The sequence below is a fragment of the Gorilla gorilla genome, chromosome 3, assembly GCF_029281585.2.
Source record: "Gorilla gorilla gorilla isolate KB3781 chromosome 3, NHGRI_mGorGor1-v2.1_pri, whole genome shotgun sequence".
NCBI classification, from domain to species: Eukaryota; Metazoa; Chordata; class Mammalia; order Primates; family Hominidae; genus Gorilla; species Gorilla gorilla.
In genome coordinates this window covers 101,345,322-101,358,169 of record NC_073227.2, presented here as the reverse complement: position 1 = coordinate 101,358,169, position 12,848 = coordinate 101,345,322, and positions in this window count along the sequence as shown.

Below are 12,848 nucleotides of genomic sequence, written 5' to 3'. Positions count from 1 at the left end.
GAGCCAACCACCCAATCCTGCTGCTTAAAATTCAGGAGGATCCTCAGATTGCTAAGTGGATCATAACATGCAAAAGCTCTACGTGCTTCTGAATTCTGTTTGTTCAGCCTCTTTTCCTTTGATGCAGGGTCTTGCTCTGTGTTCCAGGCTGGAGTGCGGTGGCACAATCACAGCTCACTGCAGCCTTGACCTCCCTGGCTCAAGCAATCCTCCCACCTCAGCCTCCCTCGTAGCTGGGACTACAAGTGTGCACCATGACCAAAAAAGAAAACCAAACCAAAACAACAACAACAACAACAAAACCCAAAACACAATTTTATTTTGTATTTTTTGTAGAGATTGAGTTTCACCGTGTTGTTCAGGCTGGTCTTGAACTCCTAGGCTCAAGCAATGCACCCACCTTGGCATCCCAAAGTGTTGGGACTACAGGCGTGAGCCACTGCACCTGGGCTTAGTCAGCCTCTCTTAAGGTCTTGTGCTCGGTTTTGCTTTTGGGAAAGATAGTCAAAATATTAAAGTGTGCCTTTTCTCTTTGAGGGCTCATAAGGATTAATGAGAGTAAGGGAGACCTCTTATTCAAATGGGTGGTGAATGCAAAGAAAATTATTACATACATGTCTTAACTGATTCACTGAACAATTATGAATTTGAGCACTTATGTTGCAGGCATTGTTCTAGGTATTGAGGACACAGCAGGATAAAATTATAGTTCTAAAAAATGCTTATATTTATTATATAACTATGTTAACAGTAATGATCTCCAGGTGGTATAATCATGTATACTTTTTCTTTTATCTATATTTTCTTTGTTCTATACATTGAAATTATATTTCATAATAAGAAAAAACTTCATTTAGAAAAAGAAATTTGAATCAGAGATGTAGGCTAGATATCAGAAAGATTATTTTTAAAAAAGGGGGGACTGTTGAACATTTATAAATTTTACTACATCACATCAGTTTTATTGGCAGCAGACTGACATAGCCTTTCTCAGGCCTCAACAGCATTCAGCACCTTTATTCACTTGAATCTTTGAGTTAAACTTCTACAGACTTCCTGGTGATGCTCTGTATTAGTCCTTTTTCATGCTGCTGACAAAGACATACCCAAGACTGGGTAATTTACACAGGAAAAAGCATTTAATGGACCTATAGTTCCACGTGGCTGGGGAGGCCTCACAATCATGGCAGAAGGCAAGGAGGAGTAAGTCATGTCTTACATGGATGGCAGCAGGCAAAGAGAGAGCTTGTGCAGGGAAACTCCACCTTATAAAGCCATCAGATCTCATGAGACTTATTCACTATCATGAGAACATCACAGAAAAGACCTGCCCCCATGATTCAACTGCCTCCCACCAGGACCTTACCACATGTGGGAGTCAAGATGAGATTTGGGTGGGGACAGAGCCAAACCATATGATTCCACCCCTGGCCCCTCCCAAATCTCATGTCCTCACATTTCAAAACCAATCATGCCTTCCCAACAGTCCCCCAAAATCGTAACTCATTTCAGCATTAACTCAATAATCCACACTCCAATGTCTCATCTGAGACAAGGCAAGTCCCTTCTGCCTGTGAGCTTGTAAAATTAAAAGCAAATTAGTTACTTCCCAGATACAATGGGGGTACAAGCATTGGGTAAATACAGCCATTTCAAATGGGAAAATTAACCAAAACAAAGGGGCTATAGGCCCCATGGAAGTCTGAAATCCAGCAGGGCAGCCAAATCTTAAAGCTCCAAAATGATCTCCTTTGATTCTATGTTTCACATCCAAGTCACGCCGATGCAAGAGGTGGGTTCCCATGATCTTCAGTAGCTCTACCCCTGTGGCTTTGCAGGGTACAGCTTCCCTTCCAGCTGTCCTCATGGGCTGGTGTTGAGTGTCTGCATCTTTTCCAGACACATGGTGCAAGCTGTCAGTGGATCTTGGATCTGCCATTCTGGGGTCTGGAGGATGGTGGCCCTCTTCTCATAGCTCCACTAGGTAGTGCCCCAGTAGGGACTCTGTATGGAGGCTCTGAGCCCATGTTTCCCTTCTGCACTGCCCTAGCAGAGGTTCTCCATGAGAGCCCCGCCCCTGCAGCAAACTTCTGCCTGGACACCCAGGCGTTCATATATATCCTCAGAAATCTAGGTGGAGGTTCCCGAACCTCAATTCTTGACTTCTGTGCACTTGCAGGCTCAACACCATGTGGAAGCTGCCAAGGCTTGAGCCTTGCACCCTCTTAAGCCATGGCCTGAGCTGTACCTTGGCCCCTGTTAGTCACTGCTGGAGTGGCTAGGATGCAAGGCACCAAGTCCCTAGACTGCACACAGCATGGGAACCCTGCACCAAGCCCATGAAACCATCTTTTCTTCCTAGGCCTCCAGGCCTGTGATGGGAAGGCCCTGCCATGAAGACCTCTGACATGCCCTGGAGACATTTTCTCCATTGTCTTGGGGATTAACATTCAGTTCCTCGTTACTTATGTAAATTTCTACAGCCACTTGAATTTTTTCTCAGAAAATAGAATTTTCTTTTCTATCACTTTGTCAGGCTGCAAATTTTCCAAACTTTTATGCTCTGTTTCCCTTTTAAAACTGAATGCCTTTAACAGCACCCACATCTCCTCTTGAATGCTTTGCTGCTTTGAAATTTTTTTTCACAAGATACCCTAAATTATCTCTCTCTAGTTCAAAGTTCCACAAATCTCTAGAGCAGGGTCAAAATGCTGCCAGTCTCTTTGCTAAAACATAACAAGAGTCACCTTTGCTCCAGTTCCCAACAAGTTCCTCATGTCCATCCGAAACCACCTCAGCCAGGACTTTATTGTCCATATTGCTATTAGCATTTTGGGCAAAGCCATTCAACATGTCTCTAGGAAGTTCCATACTTTCCCACATTTTCCTGTCTTCTTCTGAGCCCTCCAAACTGTTCCAACCTCTGCCTGTTACCCAGTTCCAAAGTCACTTTTGGGTATCTTTTCAGCAGTGCCACACTCTACTGTTACCAATTTAGTGTAATTTAGTCTGTTTTCATGCTGTTGTTAAAGACATACCCAAGACTGGGTAATGTATACAGGAAAAAGCATTTAATGGACTTACAGTTCCATATGGCTGGGGAGGTCTCACAATCGTGGCAGAAGACGAGGAGCAAGTCACATCTTATATGGATGGCAGCAAGAAAAGAGAAAGCTTGTGCAGGGAAACTCCACCTTATAAAGACATCAGATCTGCTGAGCCTTATTCACTATCTTGAGAACAGCATAGGAAAGACCTGCCCCCATGATTCAATTGCCTCCCACCGAGTCCCTCTGACAACATGTGGCAATTCTCCAGTATTTATTTTTCTGTTTCCACCTTAATTTACTCAGGATAATGGCCTTTGTTTCCATCTGTGTTACTGCAAACACGAATGGACATGATCCCGCTCTTTTCTTATGGCTACATAGCATTCCATTATGTATAGGTACCACATTTCCTTTATCCAGTCCATCATTGCTGGGAATTTAGAGTGATTCCATGTCTTTGCTGTTGTAAACAATGCAGTGATTAACATATGCCCGCATGTGTCTTTATGGTAGAGTGATTTGTATTCCTTTGGGTATATACCACATAATGAGATTGCTGGATCAAATAGTAACTCTGTTTTCTTTGAGAAATCTCTAAACTGCTTTACATAGTGGCTGAACTAATTTATGTTCCCACCAACAGTGTATAAGTGTTCCCTTTTCTATTCAACTTCACCTGTATATTATTTTTTGCCTTTTTAATAATAGCTATTCTGGCTGGTGTGAGATGGTATCACCCTGTGGTTTTGATTTGTAGTTCTCTAACGATTAGTGATGTTGAGCATTTTTTCATATGCTTTTTGGCTGTTTGTATGTCTTCTTTTGAGAAGTGTGTGTTCATGTTCTTTGCCCATTTAAAAAAAAAATCTTTTTTCTTCTGGACATAGGGTCTCACTCTGTCACCCAGGCTGGAGGGCAGTGATGCAATCTCAGCTCACTGCAACTTCGGCCTGCCAGGCTCAAATTATTCTCCTACCTTAGCCTCTTGAACATTTTTTTGAAACAGCCAAAAATTTAACTAGCGAGCTTCTGCACGGCAAAATAAACTATCAAAAAAGTAAACAGCTTACACAGTAGGAGAAGACATCTGGAAACTATGCAACTGACAAAGGTCTATAAATATCCAGAATCTATAAGGAACTTAAACAGGGGACTACAGGCATATGCCACCACGCCTGGCTTATTTTTATATTTTTAGTAGAGATGGGGGTTTCACCATGTTGGCCAGGCTGGTCTCGAACTCCTGACCTCAAGTGATCCACCCTTCTTGGCCTACCAAAGTGTAGGGATTACAAGTGTGAACCACCGTGCCCAGCATACCCATTTTTTAATAGGTTTGTTTGTTTTTTACTTCTTAATTTGTTTAAGTTCCTTATCGATTCTGGATATTTATAGACCTTTGTCAGTTCCATAGTTTCCAGATGTCTTCTCCTATTGTGTAGGCTGTTCACTTTTTTGATAGTTTATTTTGTTGTGCAGAAGCTCTTTAGTTAAATTTTTGGCTGTTTCAAAAAAATGTTTAGTTTTACTTCTACCAGACTTCCTGTGCCTTGTTCCCTCACCTTTTCCCTCATCAGCAGGTAGAGTATCTCCTGACAATTCTCTGTGCCAAATGGATACATATTAATTAATTAATTACTTGACTGATAGATTCCCTCAACTAACATTTGTGTGACTACTCTGTGCCAGGCACAATTCCAGCACTGGTGTTCAGGAATAAACAATATACACTTTCATCATAAAACACATATTCTAATTGCATGACAATAACAGTAAATAATTAAAAACAGAAGGTATTACAAAATTTAACTCAACATACAACTTGTGCATAAAAAATTTAAAAGTAGTGTCTGTAGCTTATCTCATCTCTTTGGAACTTTCACCTACTAGTTAGCGCGTAGGGAGGAGAAATGAAAAGTCTCATTTGGTTTAAAGTTGATCTAATCAAATACTTTAAGCAGTCCCTCTAGGGCAGTGGTTCTCAGATTTTGGTGTGGAAGTTGATACATGCATTAAGACTCAGGCCACACCTTTTAAGGAGCCTGGTTCTCTCTGAGCTTTCTTAACAACCCAGGTGGATCTGACAAACAGCAAAGTATGAGAATCTTTGCTTTATGAAAATTTCAGTCTCTCTTAAACAAAAATGCTCAGATTATCATTTAGCATCTCTTGTAAATATGTTCCTTACCAAGATGGGGCCAATGTTAGTGCTCTAAGGCAGGATATCTACTTGGTTGCTGTTTGGCTGATACTCATGGTCAAAGTCTATGGCTAGGGAAGCCCATCATTTGTCTCTCTGGGCTGGGACAGGGCCCAAAGCCTCCTTCATTGACTCAGATTCCGATTGGTTATGCTAGCACTAGAGACCTTCAGGGTTTGACTGTGGTCTCTTGCAATTCTAGGCAAGATTTGCTCTGGAGAATTCACTACAAACCTACCTGCTCACTACTAAGGGAATCCCCTCTGATCAGCTCCATAGCTGGACATTCAGAGTTATAGATTCTGTTTTCACAATGTAGAAGCCAAAAGGATTCATGATAATTATAGCTCAGGGCCTCCTGCTGCCCAGCTATGCTGCACCCTCAATATTACGATGCTACAGTCCACCCCAGGGAAGACTGTGAGGAGCCACAAACACAGGAAAGGGGGGATTTTTTTTCCCTTTCTCTTTCCATAGTTTCCGAAGGGCAGAAAAATGCAGGCTTTCTCCTCTTTCTGTTATGTCTGGACTTCCCTTACATACATAAAACTCTTGTCTCTTCCACAAAGTCTGATCCTATATAAGCTGAAGGAGGAGATACAGGAATTTAGATAATCCTTTCTGAGGGCCAAAGCTTGTCCTTTGAATTTTAAAAGCTAAATATTTCCTAGGACTTTCTCAGCACAATCCTACTGGAAGTAATCCTGTCAGCAGGTGGATGATTCCAGAAAAGAGCCAAGATTTATTTTTGGTAAGCAAAGGCAAGATCACATTCATAATTTAAAAAGAGAATTATTTCCCCTTTGCAAAAATAAATAAAGCAGAAACTTTCATCACTGTGATAAACGCTATTAATACAATTAAACAGGATCGTGGGACAGAATGCTGCTGAGAAGAGGTGAGAACGGCTTTGAATAAGTGGTAAGGAAATGCCTTCCTGAGTCGGTGACATTTGAGCTGAAACCTGAATGATGAAAAAGAAACAGGCTTGAGACAGTCTAGGATAAAGTGTTCCAGGCAGAGAAATCAAATGCAAAAGCTGTGGGGTATTAGTGAATTTGGCATGTTTCAGAAACAGAAAGCAGTCCTGTAAGTTTCCAGAATTGTGAGAGCTCAGAGAGGTAGACAGGCCCAGATTGTGAGTCTCATAGGCCACAGTAAAGAGTTTGGTTTTATCCCAAATGAAATATGAAGCCATTTGATCTTTTTTTTTCTTTTGGAGCAGAGGAGGGATCTGATTTACGGTTTTGAATGATCACTCTGGTGGCTATGCTAGGGCGAAACATAGATTGAAGAATAAAGGAAGCAGGCAGTTGAATTACTTAATTCAGGGGAAAACTGATAGGGGCTGGCTCACACTAGAGTGTCAAGTGGGTAATGCACAAAGAATACTGGGTAGACTGGAACTGTGTTTGGAGAGAGAGGTGACGAGATTGGATGTGAGAGTGAGGGAGAGAGAGGACACAAGCAAGGATGATCCTTGGGGTTTTCAAAGTTCTAAGTTGGTAATTGAATGTACACAAGTATGTATGTATGTATATGTGTGGGTGTGTGTGTGTCTGTGTATGTGTGTGTAAAATATCCTTTCTTCTAGTAATGTTTGTGGACTGTGGTCCCAGTTATTTTTCAAGTAGAGTTGCAGATATTGGTGATTACAACTGTATGAGGTAAAATAAAAAGAAAGGAGAATCACATTTTAAGTACATCCGTGACAGCAGTGTGCTAAGTACTTTATATATGTTATCTCACTTGAAATTTTTGCCTCCATTTTATGTAGTTATTATTATTACCACATATTAGGTTGGTGCAAAACTAATTGCGGTTTTTTGTCATTATTTCAATGGCAAAAACTGCAATTACTTTTGCAGCAACCTAATAATAGATGTGGAAGTTTGACCCAGTTTGGAAAATAAATTAGCACACTTCAAAGACTTATTCAACTAATATTTTTTAAGGACCTACTGTGTGCATGATATTTATTGTTGTTACTCAGAATGGGTAACATCATTTCCATCACTATGACCATTTATGGGGAATAAAAGAGTTTTAAATTCCCATTTTTGTGCGGTATATTTTCGGAGTCAAAACTGCTTAAAACAAAAGATTGCATTTCATGCACTAACTATAATATGTAATAGCTATGGTAAAAAATATTCTCCAGTATGCATCATACTGGGGTGTCAGTCAAAATACCTATATTATGTACAAACAGTGCTGTTAAGATTTTAGGTGATGGAATGTGATCAGAGTGGGAGAGTTTTGAACTTAGCTTTTTATCTCTCTTCATTCAAAGTTCAACTTCTGCTACCTTTCAAGTTTAACAGAGTTGGGAATACTAGCTCTTTCTTTTTGTCCTTTAGCCTATTTTTATTTAATTTTTTCTTACATTGAAATTCAACATTCACTCAATAAACATGTTTGAGCACCTATAGTACATACAATAATCCATAGAGCAACTGAAATCAAATACCACAAATAATTTCTTGGTTATGGTTGTGATTTCATATTACATATCAATGACTTGGCCTTGGTTCAGTATACTTTTTATATTACAGGGGAATATTGGATATCATATAAAAAGAATCATTGTTTAATATTAAGGGGAATATAACAAAATTTAAACTTCGTGGTTGCTACAAATGTTAAATATATTTGCATACAAAAGGAGAGAAAAAACCAAAAGAAAATAACAAAAAAAAATGTTGACGTCTGAGTTGCGGAATAATAGATTCTTTTCCATGCTTCCTGCCTTCTCAATAGTTCTCTAAATTTTTGAAAACATATGCAATAAAAATTTTGGTCATGAACAAGATTTCTTTTTTTTTTTGTGGTAAGAACACTTAACCTGAGATCTACCCTCTCAAGTTGTTAAGTGCATAATACAGCAATGTTAACTATAGGCACCTTGTTGCACAGCAGATCTCTAGAAGGTATTCATATTGCAAAACTGAGACTTTGTATTTGTTGAATAACAACTACTCATTTCCCCCTTGCCCCAGCCCATGTAACCACCATTCTACTGTTTCTCTGAGTTCAACTATTTTAGATACTTCCTATGAGTGGAACCATGCAGTTTTTGTCCGTCTGTGACTGTCTTATTTAACTTACCATACTGTCTTCCAGATTCATCAGTGTTGTCACATGTAGCAAACTTTTCTTCTTTTATAAGGCTGAATAATTTTCCATTATATGTACATACCACATTTTCTTTATCCATCCATTCCTCAATAGAAATTTAGGTTGTTTCCCTATCTTGGCTATTGTGAATAATGCTGCAAGGAACATGGAAATGGAGATATCTCTTTCAGATCCTGATTTTAATTCTTTTGGATACATATATCTGGCAGGGGGATTGCTGGATCATATAGTAGTTCTATTTTTATTTTTATTTTAGAAAACTCTGTACTGTTTTTCATAGCAACGGCACCATTTTACATTCCCAACAACAGTATACAAAGGTTCAAATTTCTCCACATCCTCAGCAACAATGGTTATTATTATTTTTTGATAAAAGCCATCCTTACAGGTATGAGGTGATTTCTCATGGTGGTTTTGACTTGCATTTCTCTGATGATTAGTGATGCTGAGCATCTTTTCATATACCTGTTAGCCATTTGTACATCTTCCTTAGAGAAATATCTATTCCAGTCTTGCCCACTTTTCATTGTTTTTTTTCCTATTGAGTTGTAGGATTCAAATAAAAATCAGAAATAAAAAAGTGGACATTACAATTCGTGACACAGAAATAAAAAGGACCACAAAAACTACTATGAACAATTATGCATCAACAAACTGGTAATCTAGAAGAAACAGATAAATTCCTAGACTCATACAGCTTACCGGGACTGAACCATGAAGAAACAGAAAATATGAACAGACTAATAAGCAAGGAGATTGAATCAGCAATCAAAACTTCCAAGCAAAGAAAAACACAGAACCACATGTCTTCACTGGTGATTCTACCACACATTTAAAGAAGAGCAAACACCAATCTTTTCCAACTACTCCAAAATGATTGAAGAAAAGTGAACATTTACAAACGTATTTTGAGTCCATCTGATACCAAAGCCACACAAAAATCTCACAAGAAAAGATAATTACAGGCACAAATGTCCTTAACAAAAATCCTCAACAGACTACTAGCAAATCAAATTCGACAGTACTTTAAAAGGACCATACAGCATGACTAGGACCATACATCATGTACCACACATCATGGGATTCATCTTTGGGGTGCAAGGATGGTATGACATGTAAATCAATTAATGTGAAACACTACATTAACAGAATGAAGGATAAAAATCACATGATCATTTTAACGATGCAGAAAAAGCGTTTGACAAAACGTAATAGTCTTTCACTATAAAAACTCAAAAAACTAGAGGTAAAAGGAATTTGCCTCTACATAATAAAGGTCACATATGATAAACTCACAGCTCACATTATAGCAGATGATTAAAAAACTGAAAGTTTTCCTCTAAGATTAGGAAAAAGATGAAGATTCTCACCCTCACCACTTCTATCCAATATAGTATTGGAAGTACTAGCCAGATCATTTAGGCAAGAAAAATAAATGAAAAGCACCTAAATTGAAATGGAATAAGTAAAATTGTCTCTGTACATGACTTGATCTCATATAGAAAAGCTTGAAGACTCTACAAAACAAACAAAACAAAACAAAAAAACAAAAAACCTGTTAGAAGTTATTTAAAAAGTAAGTATAATTGTAATATACAAAATCAAGATATAAAAATCAGTTGTGTGTTTATACACTAATAACAAACTCTCTGAAAAGGCAATTAAGAAAACAATCTTATTTATAAAAGCATCGAAAAGATAAAAATATTTAGGAATACATTTCACCAATGAGATGAAAGATTTGTACACTGAAAAAATATAAAACATTGATGAAAGAAATGGAAGAAGATATAAATGAATAGAAATGCATTCGACGTAAATGGATTAGAAGATTTAATAGTGTTAAAATGTCCATACTAGCCAAAACAATCTACAGATTCGATGTAGTCCCTATCAAAATCCAATGGCATTATTTGCAGAAATAGAAAAAAAAATTGTAAAATTTGTATGTAACTACAAAAGATCTTGAATAGCCAAAGTAATCTTGAGAAAGAAAAGCAAACCTAGAGGCATCACACTTTCTGATTTCAAGATCTATTACAATGCTACAATGATTAAAACAGTACAATATTAACATAAAACAGACATATTGACCAATGGAACAGAACAAAGAGCCCACAAATAAAACCATACGTAAAAGATTAACTGATTTCTGACGTGCTTGACAAGGGTACCAAGCATGAACAATGGGGAAGAATAGTCTCCTCAACAAATGATGTTGAGAAAACTGGATATCCACATTGAAAAGAATAAAACCGGATATACGGAAACAAATTAGATATCCATATAAGCCATTCTGAGAAATCAGACTACTAGGAAAATCCTATTAAATATAAGCCAGACAATCATATCACTTCTCTCTACAAAATCCTGTGATGACTTCCCATCTCACTCAAGAGGAAAAGCCAAAATAATTCATAACCAATAGCCTAACCCATTCCATTTCCATCTCTGTTACCTGTCTGACTTGATGTCCTACTTTTCTCTCTCACTCACTCCATTCCAATCACATTGGCCCCCTTGCTCTTCCTCAAACATGGCAGGTATACTCTCAACCCAGGGTCTTTGCAGGCACTTCTTTCTCTTCCAGGAATTTAAGTATTTACTTGCATGTATTTACCTCTCTTTATGTTTTGACTCAAATCTAACCGTCTTAGTGTGTTTTTTCTTGATGACCTATTTAAAATTGCAACCCCTCTAGTACTCTTTATCCTTCTCCTTGTTGCTTTTTTGATAGCATGTTTGACTCTCTAATATAATATAATATAATATAATATACATTTTATATATTTATCTACACATTTTTCTTATTTTCTGTCTCCCCCCAGTAGAGTATTACTTTGATAAGGACAGGGTGCTGTCTCCCTGGTGTGTAGAAAAATGCTTCACATATCATGGGCAATTAACAAATATTCCTGGATGAATGAATGAATTTTAGGTGAGGTAACTGAACCTAGAAGAGTTAAACAACTTCACCCAGTGTTAGCAAACTTCATCGTAGCCTCCATCTTCTGATTCTATTGTCCAATATATCTTTTCAGCATACTGCTTTACTCTTATAATATCTACATACTAAATTAAATTTGAAATTTTTTTGGTTGTCTGCTACTTATAAATGCTTATAAATAAATAGATTTGTTTTCTTATACAAAGACCACAGAATTCAGAGTATGGCTTTGACTTGTTGATTTCTCGAATAATCCCTTTGTAGGATATGACTGTTTTCTTTTTTAAAATAAATCAATGCTAGAACCTAACATAGGCCCTAACATTTTCAAATTAGCATGTTAAGCAGAAGAGCACATTAGACCAAGTTGTGCACACATATACAAAACTTCACTTTCTTGTTTTTAATGTAAATATTCAATTTACAGCAAATTTAGGGGATGTTTGATAAAATTTTTCAATGAGACCATTAACATTATCTAACATTCTGACTTTCACTTCAAGCTGCAAGGTCCAACCTGTCCTTATACAATTTTGCCTGAGAATTTTAGTGTTTATCAGGGAATTAGGGAGAGAGAAAATAAAGTGTTAGACTATTTTCCTACCTGAACTGTGTATGTCAAGATGAAACCTATAGGGGTAGGCAACATTATATAATTTTACAAGTATCAAAAATATACAAGGTGATTTAACCTGTGAGCTTACTGTTTTGTAGGTCACACTTATGGGACCCTACTACTAATTGGTTAAATGATGGGTTATTTCCCCAAACCTATGTTTTAAATATCTCAATCATTCTCAAGTGAACTGATGAACCAATGTGAATATTGATTCAGGGGAGCCCTGTAACATTTGTTACAAACTTGAGCTGTTTGTTTAAAGGAGACAATATTTAGACATATTAGTATATATCTACAAGATATTTTCTCTGTTTCTAAATGAGAATTAGGGTTACTTGACTGACAGTGAGCGTCCCGGTGAAGCTTGGCAATTCATTTTTTTGTGCAAGTGATAAGGAATGAATTTAATTTAAAAAAGTGAGTGCTCAGCAATTTTAAAATTATAAAATGCTATTCCTTGTTCTCTCTTACTTTCAGCCACGTCTCACTCATGTTTATACTTGATGAATTTGCATGGGTTTGTCTTTCTCTTTGCTGTGAGTGAATTATCTGTTTGTGAGGCTCTTCAGTGGAATTTTGAAGCTATGCTTAGATATTGATGGAATCTCTCTCTCTCTCTGTCTCTTTCTCCTTTATCTGTATTGCTTTTAAACAGAAAGAGTGTTCTAAACATTCCTGTTCTCAGTCAAATATTTCTAGATTCAAAGAGTTTGGTGGGTTTGTTACAAGCTGTGTAAATTCAAGAAGTATTCAAAGCATAGAAAAAGATGACAAATGCTAAATTTCCTATGTCCTCTGTGACTGAACAACAAATAATGTGACAAAAGGTACCTCTGAATCTATTTCCTGAAAAAGTTTTAATCGAACATAAGATCAAAAGGAACTCCATTCTAG